Source organism: Haemorhous mexicanus, chromosome 1 (genome assembly GCF_027477595.1).
Source record: "Haemorhous mexicanus isolate bHaeMex1 chromosome 1, bHaeMex1.pri, whole genome shotgun sequence".
NCBI classification, from domain to species: domain Eukaryota; kingdom Metazoa; phylum Chordata; class Aves; order Passeriformes; family Fringillidae; genus Haemorhous; species Haemorhous mexicanus.
In genome coordinates, this window is record NC_082341.1 from 5,479,874 (window position 1) to 5,505,736 (window position 25,863).

The 25,863-nt window shown below is 46.0% G+C and overlaps 1 protein-coding gene across 6 annotated transcripts in view; it reads left to right on the forward strand.

Annotated features, from left to right (window-relative positions):
• Positions 1 to 1,216: 1,216 nt before the first annotated feature.
• LOC132323610 (sodium channel protein type 5 subunit alpha-like) overlaps positions 1,217 to 25,863 on the forward strand; it is a 214,937-nt gene continuing 190,290 nt past the window's right edge. For 4 of the 6 annotated variants that reach the window (XM_059839042.1, XM_059839034.1, XM_059839059.1 and 1 more), the window contains exon 1: positions 1,217 to 1,410. The gene's annotated coding sequence lies outside the window, so the exon portion shown is untranslated. The remainder of the gene's footprint in view (positions 1,411 to 25,863) is intronic. The other 2 variants (XM_059839066.1, XM_059839076.1) reach the window with 1 other exon arrangement.

The following is a 25,863-nucleotide window of genomic DNA, read 5'->3' on the forward strand; positions in this document are numbered from 1 at the left end:
ATTATCTGTTCTTTTTCCAGCACCTTTCCCCACCCTGAGCTGCTGTCACCTGAGTATTTGTTACAGCTCCACACTCTCTCCAGAGTGGCAGCAGACACTTCCCAACACATCACTGAGGCAGCAAAGCAATGCCAGCCTCCTGTTTGTCCAGTTTTACCTCAGTAATTTGAGGTTTTTTCAATTTTTTAAAGTTTCTTTCACTTTAACTACCCTGAATACTTCATGTGGCTGGAAAATCCTTACCACTCCTCTCTTCACCTACATCCATCCATGATCTTCCCAGTCACTGCTGGGCAGCTTATCTTGGGTGAAAGCTGCTGCTCTCACTCACCAGAACTGCTGTGCTGTAACCGTGATCTGGGGAGCTGTTCCTTGGGGCGAGGGGCTCTGGGTCAGGCAGCTGCAGGTGCTCACTCCCACCTGATGTGCACATTTATTAGGTTTTGGGAGGCTTGGGGTTTGGTTGGGTGTGATCAGGGTCCAGCTTTGGCGCTGTTCACTCCTGCCTGTGTGTGCTGAGGGACCCCTCGCTGTGTTCTGCTGCCAGTGCCTCTCCTCCATCCCCCCAGCCCTGATTAAACCCTCTCTCTCCCCAAGGTCCCTATGGCACCCCAGCTTCCCCCTGTCCTTCCCCACCCCACCTTTCCTCTCCCCAGTTATGTTCATCCCACCTCGTTCCCTAGACCATGGCACCAGATGTGACACTTGGGGACAGGATTTAGTAGCGGACTTGGCCATGCTGGTTTAAGAGTTGGACTCGATGCTCTTGGAGGTATTTTCCAAACGAAACGAGTCTATGACAATATCACTCCCTCACCGCGCTTCCCGCTGCCAAACTAAACAAGCCTATGGCACTAGTAGTCCATCATCCCCTTTCACGGGGCCATTTTTCATCCCCTTCTTCTCAGCCCTTATCCTTCCTTCCTCCTCATTTTGTCATAATTTCTCCTTCCCCGCCGCTTACCCCTGCCTGTCCCTCCGCCTTGCTGCGCTGCCCGGCCTGCTCCCGCTGCCGCCCCGCCATTTCCCCTCGCGCCCTGCCCCCACCGGCGGCAGGGGGCGCTGCGGGCCCGCCCCGGCCGCGCTCGGCGGGGCGGGCGGCGCCTCCGTCCCTCCATCCCTCCCTCCTTCCTTCCCTCTATCCCTCCCTCCATCCCTCCCCACTCCCCCCCGCCGCCCGCCCGCCCGGCCGGGGCTGCGCTGGCTCCGTTCCGCTCCCGCGGCAGCCGCACAGACGGCGCGGCGGCTCCGAGCCATGCGCGCTCGGCGGCGGGCGGGCAGCGCGTTCCGCGCACGGCAGCCGGGCCCTTCCTCCCCGCGGGACGGGACCGCTCGCGGACTAAAACTCTGTGGATACAATGAAGTGGCTCTGGGACTCTTGGTTTAGCAGGAAAAATTAAATAAACCAATGTAAGTTTCTCTCTTTTTATTCTGTTCGTTTGTTGGTTTGCTTGGTAAGAAAACGATAATAAAAAAGAAAGAAGCGGGAAGAATGCCCGGTTCCGAGCGTGTCGCGGAGGAGGAATGAGCAGTGCCGGGGTTTTCCCTTCCCTAAAGTTTCCCTGGAGGCGGGAGGAGCGGCACCGGCACCGCGACCGTCCCGTCCGAGCAGGGCACGGAGAGGGACCGGGGGCTGGAGCAGAGGGAAGTTGGCGCAGCAAAGCTTGGGCTGTGGAAGCAGAGGATATAGAGTCGTATAGCTATAGGTGCATATTGCTGTTTAAAGGTAATTCTGGCAGAAATTCGGTTTAGTTTCCATCTTGCTTCCGCACCCAGAAGTGCCGGGAAGAACAAGGAACGCAGAAAATACACTGCAATTGTTCACTTGATGTTATCTGGTGTCAGATGTGCTGGAGTGGAAGTCTAGTGGCAGGTGTTGAAGGGAAGAAATGAGCTGGAATGGTCATTTCTGCGGTGGCAGGGAAAATGTATCGTTCTTCTGTATGGCAAGGGTGTTACTGGTATTACTTGTTGTAAGAACTGACATATTTTAAAGTGTGTTTCTTAATGGCACCAAGCACCTCAAACCTGTTTGTAGAACACCTTGGCTTAAAAAATTTGGAGTTTTACCTGGCACAAATTAAAAACTTGACTTGGCTCATGTAAATAAAAGCAAATCGGGGAGAGCTCTGCTGCACTCCAGCAAGGTGATCATGATTTTATCAAGGCAGCCCTGAGGGGAACAGTGACATACTGGGAGCACCGTGAGAGAACAAAAGCTAAATTAAAGCAAAACTTATGCAACCGAAGTGTGGCTGCAATGGGAATAAATCAGACCTTTCAGTTTTATTTTTCTTGGAGATTTGGGTGAGGAGGTGGAGATGAGCTTCTAAAAAGTGAATAAGCACACGAGCCAGGCACATCTATGGCAACAGGTCTCGTTTTGCCATGCAGAGGGTGAGCTGAGCCTTGTGAGCGCTTGAGCCCAGCTTTTCCAGTCACAGCCGGGGCAGTGGCTGCTCCTGCAGACGAGCCTTGGATCCGGAGTTGGTGGCCCCGATTTCTCCCACTGCCAGGCTGGCGAGTAGCTCTTCCCAAAACACAGGGTGGATGGTGGAATAAACACGGTGATTCAAAGAGGATTTGTCAATACTAAAAATAAACAGGCCCGCAGATGTGTCCTAGAGGGTCATGTCCAGGCACAGCATTTTCGGGGCCAATGAGCCGATTTCGGAGATTTTCCGTCTGTGTGTCCTGTCCAAGGTGCTGAAGTTCATTTTGCTGCAATTTCCCAGGATTTCGGGGCTTGGCAGAAGTGGTCTTGGAGGCTTCCTGTTGTCTTAAACCGGCGAGGGGGTTCCCCCCCGGGTGGCATGAAGAAAAAGCAGGGATGTGTTTTCAGACACGTATATTTGATCCCTGCTTTTGGCGTGGGGAAGCAGACCAGGTGGAGACGCAGATGGATCCGGCAGATCCCATAAGCTTGTGGTGGCAGAGAATTGGAAAGGTCAGAGCTGTGAGGCAGTGAGGAGTGAAACCCTCTTATTTGAATGGACCAAGAAAGTGGTGGTTTTGGATGTGTTACTTCTGCTGGTTTGGGTGCATTGCCTTGATGAGACACGGTTCCAAAAAAGTTGAGGGGAACCCAGCGTCAGAATGGGATGGGAATGGTACAGCTGGATTTGGAGTGATGTCCACTGTTTTTTTTTAATATTTTTTTAATGTGGTGTAGCCTTTTCAAGTGGCAAATGTGTTTGACAGAGAGCTTCAGAGACAGAGGGTCCTTAATAAAAAATGTTGTGTCTTTTTGGGGCAAATGTTTCAACATGCAAGCAATGGAAGTTGTGTTATTTTTAGATTAATGTGCCAAAAGCTCTCAGCCTTGAGTAGTGGAGTTTATGTAACTTTGGTAGGGGGCAGATCACAGTATTGCCAGAAATAATCACAGATTAATATTTTACTGAACTTGCCTATGACTGGAGTTGGATGTTGTAACGTGGTTTTTCTCAGCTCTTGCTGCTCACTCTGAATCATCCATAGAGCAGCTTTGCTCTTCTGTCTGAGGCTCTGAGGGTTTTACAAGCATGAAGGGTCAGCTTCTAAAGCCAGAGTTCTCACACAGAAGTGGTTTGTGCTGCAAGGAGCCCTGCAGATTTAAAGCATACCAGGGCTCTGTACAGTGTGGCAGAACAGATCCTGTTTCATGCCCTCAATCATTCGTCAGAGGTCACAAAGGTATTCAGTTGCATCATTGGGTATGTAGCCTAAATACCTTGACCATGAAGGGGGTATGTAGACCACGAGACTTTGTGACTCTGAATGACAGCTCATGGGTACAGACTTTAAAACTGCAACAGAGTTGAGAGCATTTTATTCCTGGCTTGAACCAGAAAGTGGCCTCGGTTCTCGCTGTGATGGACTAACACCTGTGGCATCAGCTGCTGCCTCCTAGGACCTTTACATGTAACAGGAAAAGGTTGAGTAGTTGCTGTGTTCTTGATCTAAACACGTTGTCAAAATTATTTTTAAAACTTTACTGATAAGAAATGTCATCCTGACTGGGAGATTAATGGACTATAGCTACTTTTAATTTCTTTAAATATCTTATTTAAGATGTTAGATAGGGCTTAGTTTAACTTCTCATTATCTTTTTCTGTTTAGTGTCTTGAAGGTGTATGGGAGTAAAGAACATTTTGGGTTGCATATTAAACCATGTTGGTGGTCATTTGGAAATCCTAGTCCTGCTTTTCAGAAGGAACTTGTTGGCATCTGTTATCACCTTTAGTGCCTTAGTTTTTGAAAGCCCAACTTGAAAAATATAGAAGGGACTTGTTGTTTTCAGAGGGTGGGTGCTCAGTTCTTCCTGAAAATTGCTGCCTCATAAGTTGTCTCTGATGATTTACTCTGGAAAATTATAGCCCTGATTGTTAAAAGGTGACAACAACTAATTTCTCAGTTCTCTCAATTAGAACTTTGGTAACTCAGAAGCAGTATCACTCTTAAATATCCATTTGAATTTCTGCTTTGTGTTTACACATTGTCTTGAGGTAGGGCCTTAATCATGGTATAATGCAATTTATAGCTGGAGTTCTGTCATTGCTTTTCCCTCCTTTCACCATCTAACCTGGAGGAAAACACATGAAGTCTGTTGGGTATATTTCTGTTTGCTTGTAGTGAATTTCTCTTCCATGGTGTCATGCATGATTGCAATCAGTTCAGATAAACATGTGTTTATTTATCCTTTAAAAAGGATCGTCCTTATGAACAACTACCAAAAGGAAACCCTGGTAATGTTTCTATTGATCTTGGTTTATTATTTACTCTGCAGACCAAACTGAGGAGCCCACTTTGACCTGGCTCCGTCTCTTTGGGTTTCTCTTGCAAAGTGACAGTTTCTAAATCAGGAAGGAAATCAGGTCACATTTCTGGCTCTACAGGATTTATCTCATTGCTCTTCTTTCAAAGTAATTAGAGTTACTAATAATGAGGAAAAGAAAACTTTTCCAGAAGTGGAATGTCCCTAACTCCTCTCTCCTTCTGGCAGTTTTTGTGTCACTGAAGAGACCCAGGTAGTTCAGAAACTTTGTTGTGTAGGATCCTTCTGCTCTGTTACATACACAGTGTCTTCCTTTCAATGCAGCTGCAGGTGATTTGCTCACCTTTATAAATGTATCTTCTTTCCCTTAGAATTGTGTTTCCTTATTTATTTCCCAATAATTCTGGAGCTGGTGGTACTAGCTCCAGGCTGTCCATTTGCAGTGAGTGAGATCCCAGATTTCAGCCTGGGAGAAGAATAAGAACACATTTATTACAGCTATCCCCTGTCTCAGTCCCTCAGCTGGCTCAGGACAGAGTGATTTTGTTAAATTCATGCAGTACCAGCTGTCATGACCACTGTTTGTACCCCTTCTTTTCTGGTTTCTAATCAGTCTGAGTTCACAGAGGCAAATTCCCATGGAAGATGGCAAAAAAACCACAAAAAATTTTCTCTCTTCTCACACTCCCACCTTTGAGGAGGTGTAGCTTGGCCTCCCACCAGGAGGTCACCTGAGTCATTAAAGTGCAAAATTTTGTCAAAAGATCCCTTATCTTTCATGGCAAAAACATGCCTCACTGCTCTTTGTATTGAACAAAGCCTTTGTTAATCACTGTTCTGCATAACAAGAATGGTCTGAGTTTCATTTTTATCATCATATTGCAAGAGCTTTTTGAATGTAGAGATTTGACACATCAAATAATACTGTTGTACCAAAACATGCAGAAAAAATTAAAAATTCTGCAAAGCTCCAAGTTTTCTCTTTACCCTTTTTTTATTTAATTATAAATTAGAAGTTTACTTTTGTGTTGTGGAAAAAAAAATAAGTCCATACTCCATTGGATTATTTATTTCATCTCTCATCTTGAATTGAGTTTTCCCAGTTTGCTAAACTTTTGCTTTTTACTGCAATGCTGAGAGCCCTCCCAACAGGTTGTAGATTCTTTGTAAAGCTTTCTGGATTCCTAAGGCACCGAAACTTCTCTGCATCCAAGTTACTGTTTGAAAGATATCTGCAACTTGCACTTTGTTAGTTTTTAATCCAACTCTAGTATTGAATATCTAAAAAAGTTTGACTGATTTTATTTGCAAGTGTATAAAAGTTTGGTGACTGAATGCACAATTAAGGTGTGTTGGAAGGAATGAGTCTTTTTCCATATTCATGGCACTTGAAGGCTGACTGTGAACACTAAGCCAGGTTTTAGGGTTTTCAAGGGGTCTTGGGAGGTAGGAGTTGTGCCTGAAGGTTTTTTTACCTGCTGATTTTAAGTCTTTAGAGTAAACAAAATAATCTGTGTCATACAAAGTTATAGAAAAACTTGTTCATGGGCAATTTTTTTTAAGAACCAAATAGCTGAAGATAGATTGGAGACTAACTTTTTGAGCCAAAATCCCTTCTTAAAGATTGTATTTGTTCTAAAGTGATCTTTCTATGTTTCTTTTCCTTATCATAATGAAATGGTAACTTTTACCCCCTAAAATGGACAGTTTTGTTAGAGACTGAATGCGCCACTAGTACTCCTGGCTGTATTGCAGCAGGTTGGGTCTAACAAGCTTTGCTTGAGGTTTAACAGAGTCTTGGTCTTGGGAAACGAAAACAGAACAGCACAGAGGGATCACTTCTGGTTATTTCCAGATAAAAAATTCCCCCCCCGTAGGAGCCAGCTCAGATTTTGTGCCCCACTGCCAGCCCATTCCAGCCCTCCGAGGATCGTCCCTGCTGCAAGGTCAGACACTGCCCTGGGAAACAAACTTTAAAGAAAGTGATGATAAGGAAAAAAAAAAAAAAAAGCCCCCTCCCCGTGGTGTAAAGCTCATAAAGAGAAGCAACTCTGTCAAGAAGTTTTTGTTTTCACCTGTCATGCAGCCACCAGAAGTGGGCAGAGGTTTAGGGAGAGCAATATTAGCGGGAGGCTTTTGGGGAGAGGAGAAAGGAGCATCATTAAAGTGTTACAGCCTGACCTGTAGACAGGCACTTAGTGTTGTCTGAGGCCTGACACGCTGCTAGCACGTTACATAATGCACAATTATAAAATCACACTAAAGCCTCTTTAAAATACCTGCCTGATTATAACAGGGTAATTATGCCGCGTTTAATAGAGCTGAGTGCTGCGGGGAAGGGACCCCCCTGCACCAAACTTGTTCCTGTGCCTTCCACCCCGGATGCAGCCGGCAGTGCCATCCCCTTGGAAGCCCCAGACCCTCCCAAAGCCCCTCGGGTGTGTGCCTGTGCCCCGTTTCGCTCTCGTGTTACAGGGCTTGTCCTTTCCTTCCGGACGCATTTCTGGCTGTCGCTGCTCCCCATATTAGTCCAGCCAGCGCGGCGTGACGCGGCCGCCCTCTCTCCCTCCCCGGGGCCGAGCACATCGCCTCGGGTGCATTGCCTAGCCCGGTCCCCAGCCTTCGACACGGCACATCGCCTCCGGTGCGTCCCCAGCCCGGTCCCCAGCCCTGTCCCCCGCCTCCGCCACCGCGCATCGCCTCCGGCGCTCCCCAGCTGGGTCCCCAGGCTCCGGCACCGCGCCGTGCCCCGCAGCTCCCGGGCTGCCGGAGGGGCAAAGGCCAGCCGTGTCTGCAGCGAGAGGGTCTGCAAAGCACTGCAAGTATCTCAACAACTTTTAAAATTTATTCTTTCCCCCCCTCTTTATCTCTTTTCAACAGCGGCTCACGTCGGGAGGTCTGGTCCGGCTCGGTGCGCGCGTCTAGTTCCCATTCAGCCGCTCCGTGGTGAGCTCTGGGTCCCTTGGGAGATCGCCCCAAGTTCCCCGGGTTTGCCGAGGCTTTCGCAGCTCTTCCCCTCCCCTCGTCCATCAAACGGAGGGATGAGTCCTCTCCTCGGCTCTGCCGGCGTAAATCCAGATCGATTTGTTCGACTTCAGCAGAGCTAATCCAGATTTACACAGCCCTTTCCCCGAGGACTTCCCCCGTTTTTCGCTCTGGGTGACCGTCAGTGGGCCAATGTCAAAATACATCTGATCTAGGCAGATTCCCTGTCTACAGATATTATTTATTCCCTGGCAAAAGTTTCTGAGGAAGAGCAGTTGGATTTGAAAACAATATACAAATTCTGTGGCTAATTTTAGAAAGTAAGGGGGATTTTTCCCCCTCCTGTTGAAACTAAATATAATTTGAAAGATAATGTACAAAGACTTAAATATAGCCTGCAATTATACATGGCATATGAATAGTTTCTCTTGGTTTTAACATGTTTGGTTTATTTTTCCATCTTTCTCAGCAGACAGCTGTTAGATAAAGGGAGAAAAGTAAGTAGTTGTTATGAAACCATACGTCATAGCTACAAGGAATAATTAAGAAAAAGGAATTATCATAATTATAAGGGAAGATAAAGAATAAACAAATCCTTTCTGTGCTTCATCCCCTCCCCCCATCATTTTATGACACCTCTGTAGTAGTACTTAAGCTAAAGAAGTACATAAGTGCTTCTAGAACAAATTTCCTGTAGGTCCATCATGTTCCTGTTCCTGCTGGATTCAGGCAGTTTTGACCTGAGTCTCTGGATCCTTCACAGGAGGATGAAATTGGGGTAGAAACTTTCCTAGGAAAATCCCTGGGTGCTTGAGTTCCCTTGCCCTTGGTGGAAAATTTGCTTCAGTTATACTGAGTTTGCTTTTCTATGAATTTGCTCAACTTGACAACATCCAAAAGTTTTCTTGCGTCTGCATGGTGCCTGAGCAAGCACCTGCAAGGTGTACAGATGTCCTGGTGTGAACAACTTGCTTTTTCTGGCAGTTGTGAAACACAGTTCTGCTCCTCATGAGCTGTTACATCTGGGAAAAATTGTTCTCTTGGTTAAAAGTTTCTTGGGTTTTTCCCTGTCTTGTGAAACCTGAGCAGTGCTGGGCTGGCGGGTTTTGCTCTGAGTGTTGTGTGCTCAATAGTCAGGACCCAGTAAAACTTTTTAGCTGCTTCTAAGGACAGGCCAGAAAGAACCTGGGAACACTCACTGGGTCACACATTGCCTTTTTTTACACAGGTATGGAGAATGGCATAAAACCCCCTCAAAATAATAATAATACTAAAAAGACACCCCAAAATGATGGTTGTAGACTCCTGGGAAAAAGGCAAGTGGCTGCGTATGAGGCTGTGATCCAAAAACATTGAAATATTCTGGGCTGTGGTTTTCTTTTATTAATTAGTCTAAGTGATGTTCAGAACTGAAACCAAGGCTTTTAGACACATCTCTGGTGCCTAATTCTGCTCAGTGTCTCATAACAGGGTGAATCAGGAGACTGTTTATTGAAGTCAGTGATGCAGTGTCGATGTAAAAGCGACAGAAGGGAGATGGAGGATTTGTTTACGAGCAGAAAAGTCCCCTGGACAGTTTAACACTAACAGAGAAAATTACTGAATAGCTGCAAAGCACAGAGCTTAAATGTAGCTGAAATAAGTCTTCTGGAGCATTTCCAGAACTATTTTAAGGGCCTGATCCAGAGCCTGATGAAGCCAAAGGTAAAGCTCTTTTTGACTTCTTCAGATCTGACATTACATTTCAAAACATCATTCCCTCTCTGGAATTTTCTGAAGCTGTCTCCTAGGTGGTTTTTAATTAACTATTATGCCAGATGTAATGCATTTTGTATTTGTATTTTGTAATGTATTTAGTACTTGAATTTGTTAAGTATAAGAAATAATAGTATAATGCCTTTGTTGCACAGAAAATTCTTATAATTAATAGCTAGTTATTAGTTGCAAAAGCCATTGAAACTCATCTTTTGTTGCTTGCCTTGTCCATTGGTTTACAAGTGTGCATCTGTCTTATTCTGTAGCTTTTGAACCCACTGGACAACTTGATTCAGAGGTTCAGGACTAAGGGAGGCTTGGCTTTTTCAAGTGCTGTTAAAGGATGTTGCTGTGCTGAGAGTAGAGAGGCTCAAAAGAGCATCACGTGTCAGAAAAGGACCTGTGTGGTGACTGAGCCACGTACATTACAAAATTTTTATTGTGCTATTCCATATTATATTCTATTTTATGTTCAGTGTCCCATTGTTAGGCCAGTGACTCTTCACCTCCACCACCCAGTCCGTGAGATCAGGTAATGCCAGGTGCAGGTTGTAATTGCATTGTTTAAAAGGGAGCTTGCAGGCAAAGCCCTGGGGTCTCAGTGCATTTTGAAATAATCTGAAAAGGCTCCATCATGTGGGTTCAGTGTTGGATCCAAGCCTGCTGAAGACCTTCATTGGCTTCAGGATGTTGTGGGTAGGTCTTTGTGTCTGAGGAGGTGTGGGTATCAGGGGCTGGGTACCAAGAGTGCCTTGAGCTGTGAGAGAGCCTGGTCCTGTTGGAAGACTGGAGGAGGGGACAGAGGGACAAAGATGATGTCCCCTTCTTCTTTAATCCTGCCCCATGACTTTGCAGCTGAGTCTTCCTCTGTGCAGGGGGGATGTTTCACTGTATTGGCACTTCTGCCCACTTATGTGCATCAGATAGGGATTAATAGCTATATGTAAAATACACTTTTATTTAACTTTATATTATAAAAAGTATAATATAAAATTACATATTTATTTTTAAAAATCAGGAATAAAGCAAGGATATTGAAAATGCAATTTCCTGCTCCATCAGTTCCATTTTGGTGGGAACTGGCCTGTGTGTTGTGGTTTCAGATGGGACATGTGTGCCCAGCTATTGCAAGAAACCGGTGCAAACCAGGATGAGAGGCAGCAGGGATCTCTCTGAGGATCCCCTGCCTTGTGTGCACCCATGCAGTGAGGCTGTGGCTGTTTCTCCCCCAGCCCTTGCCCTGCCCATCGCTGTGAGGAAGGGAAAATGGAGGGTGTCCCTGACCCCGGTAATCTCCAGCTGCCACCGAGCCTCCCGGGAGGCACCCGTGGCCAGCACAGATTAACACAGCCCACAGCAGGGACTGGCCTGCAGCCAGCATGGCCCTGGGATCAAAGGAGCATGGAGGTGGCTGAGAGCCACCTTCGGGCCCCTCCTCCTCGCCTCGCTCTGCAGCAGCTTTTGCCTTCCCTGCTAAATCAAACCCACCCTCTGCAGATCAAAGTGCTTCTTTCCCTGTGCCTTGTGTAGGGTGTTGGTGTCCAGGGTGTGCTTTCAGAGCTGACAATTGGATAAAGTCTTCAGGATCTTGCCTGGGGAGTGGCACAGATGTGTGCTGGCTGCCTTTTTTCTTGATGGGCAGAAACAGGGGTTCTGAACCCAAAGGATAAAGGATGGTGGTGCAAAGCTGGGAACCATCATGAGGATGTCTCAGGCCCATCCAGTGTCGAGGCTTGGAACCATCATGAGGATGTCACAGGCAGATCCAGAGCAGGGGCTTGAAACCATCATGAGGATGTCACAGGCAGAGGCAGTGCAGGGGCTTGGAACCATCATGAGGATGTCACAGGCAGAGGCAGTGCAGGGGCTTGGAACCATCATGAGGATGTCACAGGCAGAGGCAGTGTAGAGGCTTGGAACCATCATGAGGATGTTACAAGCAGATCCAGAGCAGGGGCTTGGAACCATCATGAGGATGTCACAGGCAGAGCCAGTGCAGAAGCACATAATGAGCTGTGCCCAGTTCTCTACAGTGTCCTTGCCAGCCCAGCTGCCTCTAGGAGGAAAGGAGCAAGAGGGAACTTTTGCAGCTTTATTTTAGAATTTCAAAGGTCACAAGGAGGCAGGGAAAGCACAGGAATTGGCATCACAGCACTGAAAATGGCGTATTTGAGTGGCAAGCTGGTGCCTTGATTTGGTTTGCAGTCAGTGGTCTAAGAAAGAAGCTTTAGTTCTGTTAGAGAGGTTATTTCTGAGGGCTGTTTGTTTGCCAGGATCAGGAGGAAGGTGGTTTAAAACATATTTTGGAGGGATTATCAGTGTTGTCCCCATCAGTTCCAGCAACCCTCTTGCCCCAAAACACATGCCCTCCTTTCAGGGAGGTCCCTCATCCCATCCACTCCCTTTGGACACCTTGATTTTCAGCTTCTCATCCCTGGGCCCAGAGCAGCTTTGTGCTGAGCAGCACTGCACAGCCACACAGCTGCCAACAACCAGCCCTGGGCTTGAGAGGTTTGTTTTCCAAGGTGGGGCTGGTGCCAGCTGCTCTGTTTTTATGGTGTGATGGTCCCTGGGGGTGGCCAGGGATCAACCCTGCCTTAACTTCTGTGCACCTGTTGTGTTACCCCTTCCCTACAGTAACCCAAAGTCCTGCTCAGGCAGGAAACAACCTGAGCAACAATCTGGAGGAATGCAAGGGAATTTTCTCCTCTCACTTCAGTGGTCCAGAGTCCCACTCTGATTGCAGTGCATGATCATTTCATGCTCATTTTAAATTGTGCCAGCTGGACATGCATGCTGGTTTGCAGGACCATGTGGCAGGACTCAAAAAGCAACATCTCACACATTTGGGTCTGAGGGATGTCAAATATGTTGAATATTTTCTTCACAATGCCAGTTTGAAACCTAGTTTTATAGTCACAGTTAGCATTGCAAATATTTGAGTTGTTCCCTGGTACATGATTTCTTCCAGGAGGCTCCTACAACTTTAATGAATGTGAAAGTTGTGATTAGCATGGGAGATCATTGCTTATAGCAACTACACTATGTATTAGGCTACCCATCAGTCTTGCTGTTAGAGCACTCTGCAGAATTCAATAAGCAATGTTATTTACTCTGTTGTCTTTAGGAGCTTGAGAAACTTCCCAAAATGTCTTATAATCCAGGAAAAAGCTTTCCTACAAAGCAAGTTCGCTTCATTGATTGCATTTCTTCACTTTGGTTACTGAATGGCAGGCTAAAAATAGATTTCAAAAAAACCAAACCAGTATTGAGATCAATGGCTAATTGATTTTGACTTGTCATATCCAGTTAAAAGCAGAACCAATGCTTTCTGAAATGTTACTGATGTTCTGGAGCTTTGTAAAGCTGCATATGAGAGAATACATCAATAACAGAGTGTAAGATCTCTTAATTTGGGCTTCATACAGAGTTTTAGGCACGTAAATGTCAGACTAAAGGTCAAGGGTTCATCAAAGTCCTGTGAGGATCTCCAATGTCAATGAAATTCCTATTAAAAACTGTCCTGTGAGGCTTTGCTGCCTGCAAATGTGGTTTCTTGAGACAAAAGTTGCATGGGTTGTTGAAGAAAAGGCCTTCACAGGGTAAAGTGGTGGCTGAAGAGAGTTTCTGAGCAGGAAACGATGAAGGAACTGCTGTGGGAACTTTCACAAGAGTCAAGCTCAGCTGCTTTGCTCCTGCAGTGAGTCAGCTGGGGACACCATCCTGGAGGGCAGGGACAGTCTGTGTGACTGTCCCCACACCTCCAGTGGGACCAGGGGCTTGGGTTGTATCCCCAGTGCTAGAGGTGCTGGAAATCACTCTTTCCCAGAAGCAGGAGGGCAGGCAGGGACCAGCCCCCCTGTGCTGTGCTTGGCATCACCCTGACAGCTCCCCATCCTCACCCTCCCTCTCCAGAAGCACCTCCCGGCTCGCTCTGCCGAGGCTGACGCTTTTCTGGATGGTTTTCCCTGGACTGCCAGCTTTGTACCTTTGAGGGGGGATGGCGGGAGGGGAGAGCCAAAACAGAGGACAGCCTATTTTTAGGCTGCCTATCTCCCACTCCCTGGAAGGCCGGGTGCCAATTAGGTGGTGTGGCGGGATGACGCTCGCCTGTCTGTAATGCAGCCCGCCGGCAGAAAGGGAGCAGGGCTTTGAGACATCTTCCTGTACCAAGGGACCCCGAGCCTGTCTAGGTTTTTGCAGTAATGTTTATTTTGTGCTGTTGCATCTGCTCATTTTTATCTGAATGGCTTCTTCCTCCCTCCCATCACAGTTTACAACAGAGCTCTGTGCACACCATGTTGTGTGGGGTTTTGAAGCCCTAGTACATGATTTTGGCTTGTGCCTTTCTGTTCCTTTTGTAGTGGGATAAGAAAGAAAAAACTGGAAAATTTAGGCTCAACTCCATAGTTTAGAGATTATAAAGCCATGAAATAAAACTGTGATCATCTACTCTGTCTCTAGAATAGCAGAGGGCTTCTCATAATTAGTATTTTTTCAGCTACAGCATGTACTGTCAAGAAAAGAGGAATTGAGCAGGATGAATTTTTCATCCTTCAGTCTTTGGTAGGTTATTAGTCTCTGGTAAAGCATGGTTAAATGATTTTCTTTAAAGTGTGCACATTATGCCTAATTAATATTTCTTTTGTTCCAGTTCTTGACCACTGGATTTCTCCTATATTATTCTGACAGAGTACTCTGTAATAAGGAGAGGAGTAGTAATGTTTTAGCTGTGTTTGTCCAAGGGTGCTGGTGCTGTGATTAATTAATCCCTTTCCATTTCCTTTGGTGTGATCAAGCCCTTTGCAGCGTTTACTATGAGCCTGATTTCCAGCCCATAATTGTCTTTAATGATACTTCCCTAAACCTTTCTAATTTATCAGCACAACCCTTGTGCTTTGGACATCAGAACCAAAATGGGGTAATGTTCCCATCTGTTTCTCTCACTGTCCCGTGAGCCCTGATTAACCAAACCCTGCATCAGCTCTTCTGCTCTTTCCCCCAGAAAGCAGAAATGTTTTCAGTCCCTCACATCTTTCTGTTTATCCACATAAAACACTGCCACAATTGTGGTTTTCTTCTGGTGCTTCATCACAGTGTCCCAGTACTCTGGAAAGCAGCAGTGACATTCAGAGTACACGGTGGCCAAATCTGTAGGAACTCTTGCGTTCAATTATCATAACTTGTTGATTTAGAAAGTCTAGCTAAAGAAACCAGGGTGTTTTGGACTCCTTTTGTACATCTTTTTCTCTCTTAAATGTGAAATGCCATTCTCAGCATATTATTGCTCCATTGCATGGATTTTTCCCCAGTACAGAACAGAAATAGGTATTGAACATTTCTGCCCTTTCTGTGCTGTTGTGTCTGATGGTACTTAAAGGATACGTTTTGTTCCTTATGGGTTTGAAAAGTTCCTTTTTGCCCTTAAAAAGGCCAGCAATTTCTCTAGCTGCAGTTTCATCACTGATTCTTTCTATTCTAACACAAGCATCTGTGTTACCTGTTATCATGTTATTCTTGACTTCCTTTCTTTTTTCTTTTTTTAAGAATGCATTTTCCACTCTGGAGTGTATGCAGCATTTTGGTTATCATAGGATAGGAGGTAAAAACTTTTTTGAGCTCTTTCAGGGTCCAAGAAAAGTGACTGCACAGGCTCTGCACAACATGGCCAGCACTGGATTGGAAGGATGAAGCTGATATTTGGAGAGAACTGGGGAAACAGGAAAGGGGAAATTCTCCTGTATCTCATTAAGGGTGAAAAGCTTTCTCTGCAGAAAGCCTCAGAAAAACAGATCTGCTTCACATCACCAAAGCTCACAGCATTCCTTTTATTAAGGGACAGACTAAGGGGGTTATAAGCTTCCAGATATTGATACATGACAGTCTGGTACAAGTTCCCACAATATGACATATAATGGCAACTACAAATACCCTCTTTTTCCCCCACAAAATATGGTTGTGATATCATGCCACTGTCTTCTGTGTTTCTGCTGGCAGCTCACACATAACAGGGGCTTAGAAAAATGACACAGAGTCAAAACCAGAATCGTCATCCTACGGCCACAGTCCTTCTGCAGCTGAGCAGTGAAGTGCTCCTCTTTGACTTCATCCTTAGCTGGAGAATGCAACCAAACAACACCATTGGGACACTGTCCTGAGCACACTCTTGCTGGGCTGAAACACTCAGGACTTTGGGAGAAGTCCTCTGCTCTGTGGGAAAACCCAGGCTGGGAGGTGAGCTACAGCCCTGGATCACTGAGCTGAACACCAAGGTCTGTGAGGAGGAAGGATAACTTCCCAAAACACAGTTGAATCCCTGCAGAGCAGTGAGATTTTCTTTAATTTGCTGGAAGTATCAGAATTCAGTCTTTCAGACCTTCTGATGCTGGGGCCCGTTAGCAAGACACACAAGTTTTGGCTGTGACTGAACATGGACTCTGGGCTGATGCATATTTATTTATTAATATTTTTCTATTTTGTGGTGCTGATTGTCCCAGATGCAAGGGAGGGAAATGACTTTCAAATGAGAAGATTTTTCTTAAGCCTAGAGCATAGCTGTACTTGGAATGAAAACTTTAATCAGTTGCTTGATGGATAAATATGTAATAAAAGTGCAATCTCTGCTGGGTTCCCTTTCATCCCAGTATCAGCTGTAGGATTGTGTCCCTTGGAAGAAATATGGATTGTGTGCAAAATAATTTAGGCTCTTTGTAACAATCTTGTTGCAGAGACCATCTACCTTTGTTATGTGATTATTTATCACAGCAGTGATAATCATTAATAATAGTCATAAATGTGGCTTGGTGGGGAAGCTGTGATTCACCGACTTTTCTGGGGAAGTTGAGTATTTATAGTTTGGAGATTTTCTAAGTCTTGCTCTTGCATTCAAGTGTCTGCTTCTTCAGTTCAGCAGCACTCAGGTTCCTGGGCTCTCAGACACAGGAGTGCCCTTAACCCCAGGGAAGCATCACTTCTGCCAGCAGCCCAAATCCTCTTGCCCCATGTACCTTTGCAGGCAGTCACAACCCAAGCATGAGGAAACTCCACACAAGAGCAGCAGTATCTCTCTGTGGCTGATTTCATGAGCTGTTGAGGGTCCATATCATCCTTCCCATCCCACTGTGCCCAGGGGGCCGCCCAAAGCCTGAGAGCCTTTGCTTGCACCTAAAAAAGAATCCTGGGTGCTCCTGTAAATAGTTGCAGCAAAGAGCTACTGGAGGAGGCTATTTTTTTTTCAGGGCAAAACCAGAGAGGCTACTTAGTATAGTTTTACATGCTGCTAATGTGGTTTTATTGCTTTTAGGACCTGACCTACTGTCGTTATGTGCTGCTGTGGATGCTTTTACTCATTTGGAGCTGGTCCAGGGATCTCTAATGGGGCTGTGCACTGCATGACCTAGGTGTGCTCAGCATGACACCATCCCTTGCACTGGGAGAGCTGGTTTATCACACTGATGAGGACTGGGAGGACTGGGAAACTGAGCCAGCAGCATGCTCTGCCTTGTGCTCTAGTTTGGATCCTGTGGAGTACTGGGGGATGGAGGCAGGGACACCCCTGTTGTCCCCATCACCACACAGGCCGTGGGATTCTGAATGCTCTGTTGTGGATTTGCTCTGTGCACATAGAGCATGTCAGTCCAAGCACTGGGATGTGGGGATGTGGTGAGCTGTGAGTCATTCCCCACTGCTCCTAATGAGAAACCCAAAAGATTCCAAGTTAGAAATGGAATGGAAGAATGGCTTTTGGGATTCACCTTTCTCTGCACTGATGAGCCTGGGAATCTTGCAGCCAAAATAATGAGTCTTAACATTGTCCCTTTAGCCCTATAAGCATTTCCCTCAGTGGTGTATTTAGCAACAGAAATTATGTTTTGTGTGTGTTTGGTGCTCCTAGTTTTGGCCTTCCTTCCCACTCTACAGCCTCAAATTGCTGAAGTGATTGTGTGCTGTTTGTTGTGCTTTACAAGGTTTCTTGACAGCTATCAGCATTTTACATTTGGTACAGCTTTCTACATTTTTTCCCCCTCCATGTATGTAATGCTGATCCAGGCAATAACATCTTGGCTGCAAGGCCAGTTTCTTTCTGAAATGCTTAAATACAGACTGTGAAAACCCTATTTTGATGAGCAGTGACTTCTATGCCTGAATAACTCACAGGGACCTAGTCTGTATTTTGAAAATCTGAATGTCTCTCCTTTGTTACCAAAGCAGTAATTTTATATTGGAATTGACAAAAAAAAAATGTATCACAGAGGTGAAATCTTTGGATGACAATGTGATTTTACTGCTGGGTGCTGTGACCAACACCACATGTCTTTAGATTTAGGCTAAAGGAAAGGGTCACACCTTGTGTTACTTTGCCATGATTTTTAAGTGTTATTTTTAGGAGCAGGGCGTTGATTGTCCAGACACTGCTCCTGGGTTTTATTGTCTGTGAGACTTCACTTGTTTCTCCAGGAGAAAGGAATGGGTGAAATCACAACAGAGTGATCACAGGGCTGGAGTGAAGGTCAGACAGTCCTTGGAGACTGATCCGCTTGGGCTGGGAAGCTCTGCAGTTGCTCCCAGTTCAACCAGCCTTGAGGAAGCTTGGCTGGCCTGAGATTACCTTCAAAAGAAGGGCTGCACCAGCTGAGGCAAAGGGAATAATAATTTTGGAGGAGGGGAGTATCAATCCAGGGAGGAGAGCCGGTGTCTTCCTGAGAATGGGAGATCACCTTGAGAGTTGCGTTTGCCTTGGGTACTCTTGAGTTGTCTGAGTGAGGTACTTGGGTTTCTGATGACACTGCCAACTGGGCTGGAAAAATGAGGCACTGGATTTCAAAGAAGAGAAAATGAGATAGCTGCAAAGAGAAAGCCCAAACCAACTAAGCAAAACAAAAAAAAAAAAAAAAAAGAAAAAACCCTCTCCAAAAGGTACTTAATTCGACAGAAATCATTTTAGCATCCTTTCACCACATGGAACACAGTTTTTCTTACTTTACAGAGGTTAAACTGAGGGCAAGTTGCATGCCCAAAGTGTTTTAGGAATGACACAGCCAGAGGGTTGCCCCTACACCATACACTAGTAAATAAATTTTTTGTCCATTTCTTCAAACCTCCACAGAGAGCTTCAGAAAACCCTTTCCAGTCCCAGGGACCCAATGAAGGACCTTTCCACCTGTATCTATCCAGAACTTGTCTCTTCATCACCATTCACTTCTTTTTCCCAAATCCTTTCCACTGCTGCCTTGAATTCTGCTTAGGTGAACATTTCCCATCACCTTGCTTTTGCTTCCTTCCAAGCAGAAGCACCTCCCACCCCAAGGGACAGCACTGGATGCAGTGTTTTCATGGTCAGGAGCAGTGTGAGCATTCCTTACACGGTTAATCAGGTATAGAGAAAGAGCACAACTGTGTGGCCTTGTGTGACCCCAGACATTGCCAGGAGGTGCCTCTGCATTGGTGCTGTGTGAACTTGGAGCATCTGTGCTCTCACCATGTGCTTTGCTGAGGCAGGATGGCTAAAATGTGCTGCTTAGGTGATGAAATACAAAAAAGCTTTTGTCTTCCAAGGTCTGTGCTGCTCTCCAGCCCTCAGAATGTACCTTTCCTGGGGTCTGCCCAGTATTTTCTCTGCATGGAGTTTGCTGTGCATGTCAATACTGTGCTGCAGGAACATGGGAGCATTTAAAGCATGTTGGCATGAGTGGTTCTAACCGTGATCCTACCCCCACATAGGCTCTGAAAATGCACGCTCAGCAAAACTACTGAAAATGTGTCAGAGAGCTTAGCCACCAGAGTGCATCTGTAAAATATTTAAAAAGTAGTCAAAGAGGGAGAAAAGTGAAGAGCAAATGGAGAAGAAAGTGTGCTGCTAGTTCAGCAGAAAAGACAATTGTACCTGCTGGTAGCAAGAACAACTTCAGCATCTGACGCATGGAACTCTTCCAGCTTGTCACAACCAATACTGCACACCCAAGGCTGTTTGTTGCATTAGCAGTGAACCAGAGAGTGCAGGGAGCTGCAGCTTCTCTTGGCACACAGGTCAGGCACCAGCTCCTGCCTGGGCAGGTGCTGCTGCTGCTGCTGCTTGGACAGGAGAGGAAAAGGTGAAGATGTGAAATGCCATCGGTGTCACACTGTGTTTCCCACCTCCTCTGAACTGGGTGTTGATCAAGCCCAAGTGCAAAGTCAAGCCTCAAGTGTTATCTGCTGTTTTGTGAGGAGGGCTTAAGAGGCACCTATCACCCTACAGCTGAGGTTTGTTTTGCTGTGGCTAAGAGAGGACCAGTTTTTATTCTTTGGCAGGGGAGGACACAGGAGCAGCTGCCTCCAGATCCCAAATGGCTGCTCAAAAGTTGAGCTAAGGAGAAATCTGCATTCAGCTTTAAATGAATGGAAAGACATTAATTATCCTGCTCTGAATTCAGCCAAGATGGAGGGGAGATATTTTTCACAGCATGTGTGAATTCCAGAGGCAAGGTCTGTCTTATGGGCACAGCTCATATCACAGAGAGCAGCATCAGTACTGGTATAGCTGAGGCTAAAATCTTTCTTGGAGTTTGTTGCTAAGGACTTTCCTGCTGAATGATGCACAGGAGTGAATCAGCAGTGAGATGTGTATTTCATGTGTAATGTGCTCAAGTGGTGTGATTTGTTCAGAAGGCAGATTGCCTCACTACATTCTTGACAAAAGTCTTGAAAGTTCCAGCTCCGTTGAGTGTGTTGCAATAATGCAGTGCCAGAGACCTGAATGAACTTGGTGTGATCTCCATTTCATATCTTCTGTATACCTGGAAGAAACTCCACTACAGGCAGAAATAATCCTCCAGGTCACAACTGACCCACAGGACACATGCCAGACAAGATGACAAAGAAAAAAGCCCACAAAACTTTTGTTTAAATCACATGGAGGTAGCTCTGTGCTGGACTTTAGCCTGTTTTATCTTATTGGAGGCAAAATCATCTGACTTTCCTCAAGGTTTCTGTCAGTTCCAGGACAGACAAGCAAGCTGCACCTTCTGGAAAAGGATTGCAAAGTAGAGTCATTGGCTTTCATGGTACAACTACATAACCATCCATACTGGACTTTGCAATCCAGATTCTTCTCAGCATCTTGACCTGAACAGATCTGTTCACAGGATTGACAGTAATGAGGGAAGAGCAAATAGATGAACTCTCCTGTGGGGAAAATATTTGTATTAACTTGCCTCCTGACAGCAGCCCCGGGGCTGCCTTCAAGACAAGACTTGCAGGAAATGCAGACAGTAAATCCTGAATCCTAGAGATGGGTGAGCATATGTGGCATTGAAAATCACAAGCTGGTTAATAATTATGGAGTTTTTGTTTGTTGTGTGTGCAGGCTGCATGGGAAGTGCTCATGGGGGAAGGAGAGAGAAATAGAGCACAAGGTTCCTAGAGATCATGGAGACTGACCTTTCACATCTGCACTCACCAACCCAAAAAAGCAATTCCAAGTGTGATTTGGCCTTCCTGACACCTGGAGCCTTGTCCTTCCGATTTTCAAAGCCAGCAGCTTGAGTTTGCCTCTCAGGTGCTGATTTTGAGGTGAGAGCTGCCTCCAGAGTCAGAGCTGACTGATGGGAAAGCAGCTTGGCTGTGGAGCAGGGAGATGATCTCCCATTGTGGGCATAATTGCTGCATTCCTTAACTGGGAGAGGAGTGGAGCAAGCCTGCCTTGGTAGGACTTACATGGAAATGGCATTTTTAGGGGAATGTTTGAAATGCATCTTACAGGCACCCAGTTAAACACTCCTCTCAGTCTGGCCACAGGCCAGTTTAGAGTCCTTTGAACTTCTTGCCCTCCAGGCAGAACCCAGGGTTGAGTTTTCCTGCTACTTCCAGGATGCCAGGTCATTGCTATCCCCAGTGGAGAGAGCTCAGCTGCCTAAAGTCTCACCCTCACTCCCAGCTCTGTGTTTGTCTCCTTGGCCCTGATCATGGTTTCTCAGGCTCATCCAAAGACAGGCATTGTTTTCTGCAGCTTCTGTGGCACTGTGTCCACTGGCAGACCTCTGTTTTTAGCAGGGTTAGGAGTCAGACCACAGCTGGTAGCCAGGCAGTCTGCCAGTGTGCTGGGCACATCAGCCATTTCTCATGATATAGAGCAGCTGAGCTAGATTTTTTATTTTTTTGTGTGTGTGTGTAAGCTTTGAAACACGTTGAGCTTGCCATGTGGGAAAAAGTTCTGTTAGTCCCGTGCTTGCCTGCATCCAATTGTGGCAAGGGCACAAGAGGTTGGGAGCATATTTCTGCTCCTGGCTTAAAACTTGCTCTCATCATATCGTGCCTGCATGCACAAAACCTCCTGGTGAGACACCAGGGTCCTGTTTCTAGCTGCAGATCCTCAGTGTGTAGGCAGGGAAATAAAACAAAGTGTGTGTAAGTTCAGAGGCTGCTTCTGCAGCTCTCGTGCACCATATGCTGCTCTCAGGAGAGCAGGATTTCAGCCCGACCATCAGGCTCCTGTAGGAGTGCTTCAGTGCTGCTTTGCTGCCCTGGACAGAAGCTTTGCAGGAAGTTATTGTCCCTGAACCAAAAGCAGAGCTGAGTGGCTTTCATGGTCTCCTTATTCTATGTGTCCCTGCTTTAAGAGATTGATTCATCTTATCAGTGTTGGTTTCCTCCTCTTTCTTCAGGAGCTAAGTTTAAACTTTATTCTTTCAATGCAGAAAAGGATGAGAGAGGAAGCCACAATGTTAATACCTGCACTGACACACTGATTCTGCTTTTCTGAGGTATTATCTTTAGACAGGAAAAATAAAGACTCCATTGCTTTGAGAGTGGCAAAACTAATTCAACGTGATTTCCTATGGGTCTGGTTCATTTACCTTCAACTCACCCTTCCATGCCCATGGTTTCTTCCTGACCACTTGTGGGGCAAAATGGCAATGTGTGCAATGGCTTTTGAAGATTCCATTGCATCCCTAAACTATGGACATGCTGATTTGCAGCTCTCAGAATGGGTAAGGGGTTGGAGATACACTACAGAGGAGGCACAAACTCCCACTGATTTATATTACTTAGCTCTCCATTTCTATACCACGAGTTTAGTATGTCTGAAATACCTACATGTGTCTCAAGTGTGGTTGAAATTGGCCAATGGATTCAAAAGTTATTAGAGGGGATTAAAAGACAGACAGCATGACCAGATAAGCCTTTTTTCCTCAGGAAACTAGGCTAAAAAGAGAAAAAAAAAAAAAAAACAAACAACTAGTGCAAGGACTCCTGTGATGTCCTCTCTTCATCCTGTTTTTTTTCACTGTCTGGGGTAGTTAATACTAAAAGCTCTGAGTATTTACAGAGGATTGGTGCAGCATAAAGAAATGGTGCTCTCCTTTCCTCTGACTGTTTATTTACATTACACCTGCAATACTGAATGTCACCAGTCCACTGATGTGAACCTTCCCACCGAGTCCCCTGTCTCAGCAGCTGAAATCTGGTGGGTGTGAGAAGTGGCTTGGAGTTAACCACATCTGAACCCCCCCAACCCCAAAACAGGATTGAGCTTCCAGGAGACAAGCCCCATGGATTTGTCCCTGTTTGTTGAGGGGCTGTGAGACAAGCCAAGTAATTTTTTATCTTTGAGCAGGTGATGAGGACTGCTGCTTCTTCTCAGTCAAGGCGTGAATGTGGAAATATTTTAGTTGAGTGGGTAAAATAGGCTGTGCCCATCTCAGCCTCAGATACACCCTTGACTGGCACATTTCACAATGGACAAATTTTGCAGCCTAGAATCTGCCAGTGGTTGCAGACCTTGGGAGGTGGGGAAGCCCACAAGGTGCTTGGGCTGTGGGGAGGAGGATGCCACTCTGCATGCACAGCAAAGCTGATGACCCTTTGATCCCTGTGCACATCTCAGAGCAAACTCTCAGGTGATTGTGATCCCATGATCCCAGAGGAGTGCTGGGAAGGGGTTGGATTTGATGGAGCCTTTAATACGAGAGAAGAGGGCTGGGAAAATATTTAGCATCAGCTGCAAGAAGAAAAAGAGTTAAAGCCTGTGCAGGTATTAAGACTTGGGATTTATTTCAAGCTAAAGATAGGTATGGTCCTGGAGATGGATCTTGAAATGTGAAGGAAATGTATGAAGTTTGGATTTGGAGTTGTGGTTATCTTGGCATTTCTAGCCTAATTTTCTGTGTTCCTGGTTATATAGCAGAGCTGGTACAGCTCTTCAAACAGACACAGAAATCCAGAAATAAAAGGAGTAGTTGTCAGTGAACCTGCCACCCCCATACACAAGTCCAGTCAGGCAGCTGGGCTGTAAAGTTCCTCCCTCCCTTCCTGCTCCTGTGACATCCCTATTGCCCTGGGATGTCCTTCAAAGCATTCCTGGGGCCCACAAGGTGGCTTTGAAGAGCAGGATGGGGAATGCCCTCCAGCTGATAGCCTGGAGAGACTGTCCTGTCCCCCTGCACCAGCAGGGCTGGGGTTCTAGTATTTTCTGAGCATTCTCAAGGACAGGAGGTTTGATGGCTCAGAATCAGTGCTTTGTACTCTTATTTGGAGGAATCTGGATGAGGTGGTGGGTGAAGGTGTTGCTTGAGGTGATGGACACCACATTAAGTCCACACCTGCCAAGGAAAAGGTTTCACCTGGTGCTGTTTGGGCTTTCAGACCTTCTGAGTGTGTCCCACCCCAGCTCAGGCTGCAGCTGCTCTTTATATATGGGGAGGCAGGGGATGATGGGTTGTAGGGAAAAAGCTTTGGAAAGATGGGATGCTCTCACCTTGCTGGTGGAAGAGGTAAATAACCTCACACTTTTCTGCCTTTTGTCAAACCACAGTGTGGTTCTCCAGTGCAAAATAATTTCATCTGATTCTACTGTCAAAGAATAAAAAATAGCAACAGGAATTTTTGGGGCTGGGCTTCAATTTAGAGGCTCAAAATATTTGTACAGAGTTGGAAATCCTTTCTTGCCCTTCCCCCTCAGCTGGGCACTTAACATGGTGAAGGAATGCATGATACCCTGCCTAGTCCTCGGGATTAGTAATTTACTTTGTTGTCTGTGTTAATCTAAAGCCTCTGACGATGCAGCAGAACTTCAGCCAAGTTCCTCCTTGGAGGAGTTTGGGAGGAGGGAATTTTAGTGGTGTGTGAAACAAAGCTCTGTGTTAAAAAGGGCCATTTTCTGTCACCAAGCTGCCCTTACCCTGCTCCATCAGGTGTGCAGATGGGGGGAACCCCCGTCCCCCTGCAGCCAGGAAAAGCAGCTCTGTGACAAAGAGCAGCTTCCCAGCTGAAGTCTGGCATTCCCTCTGCTCCTGGGGATTGCAGAGCTGCTGCCTTTTGGTGACTTGCTCTCCAGAGGCTGAGGAGAGAGACTTTCTGCCCCTGCCAGTGCTGGTCTGGTTATGGGTGATGTGGGTGCATGGTCTGTGCTCCAGGAGTGGCTCACTCCCCACGCCTGAAGATTGCAAGGTTCTCTACAAAGCACTTTATGCCTCTACCCAGGCCCTCATCCCTTAGCAATGTTTACCCTGTTCATTGTTCTGCCAAGTGCTTCTCCCACCCCAACCCCCTGCTGGAACAAGCTCACACCCGTTGTTTTCCTTTGCTGCTAATTTGTGGTGGTTTATTTTTCTTCCTGTGCTGCAAGAGGTACTGCCTGACATAACCTAACCCTGACAGACTCCTGATAGCAGCTCCCTCCCACCCTCCTCATTCCTGTTCATCTTGTGGCTCATTTTGAAATTGCCATTATTTCATCCCTCTGGGGCACCAGCTAAGGCTATCCTGATGATAGATGCTGCCAGGCCAGATGCATAAATATTAAGAAAGCAGAAAGAGCCAGACCTGCAATTTCTTTGTGCAGAGCAGTGATGAGGATGCTGTTCTTACAGCTGACCAGCACAGCTGCAGTCTGAGCTCCAGGTTTAGAAGGCTGCAGGTGCTGGTTAAAATGAATATTTAGCTGGGGTTAACCAGCTTGTGGTCAGGCAGAGAAGCAAGGGTGCTGGTTATACTAGAAAATTTTACAGACTGCTGCTGGGTTTGCTCAGCACACTGGGCTGGTCTCTAAATGTATACTGTACCTTGTCTAAATTCTGATGCTGGTGGTGCAAGACACTTCTGTCACTAGATGATTTTTTCACAGTTTTCTGGATATTGTCAAGAAAATATTGGACCCTAGAAATGATTATTTTGTCAGTCTGGTGTGTAATGCTTGTAGTGCAGTGTCACAACTCACTTGCTTGTGTGCCCCCCTTAATAAATCAGCTTTGCCTGGAATTGCCAGAGGTTTGGTGCTATCAGAAATATTCAGATACTGCAAGAAAAAAAAAAAATCTTGATTAATGCTGAGTTAGCTGTCTCCCCTCTAATGCTGTTTCCAGTTCAATGGATGTCTTGATAATGGTGTT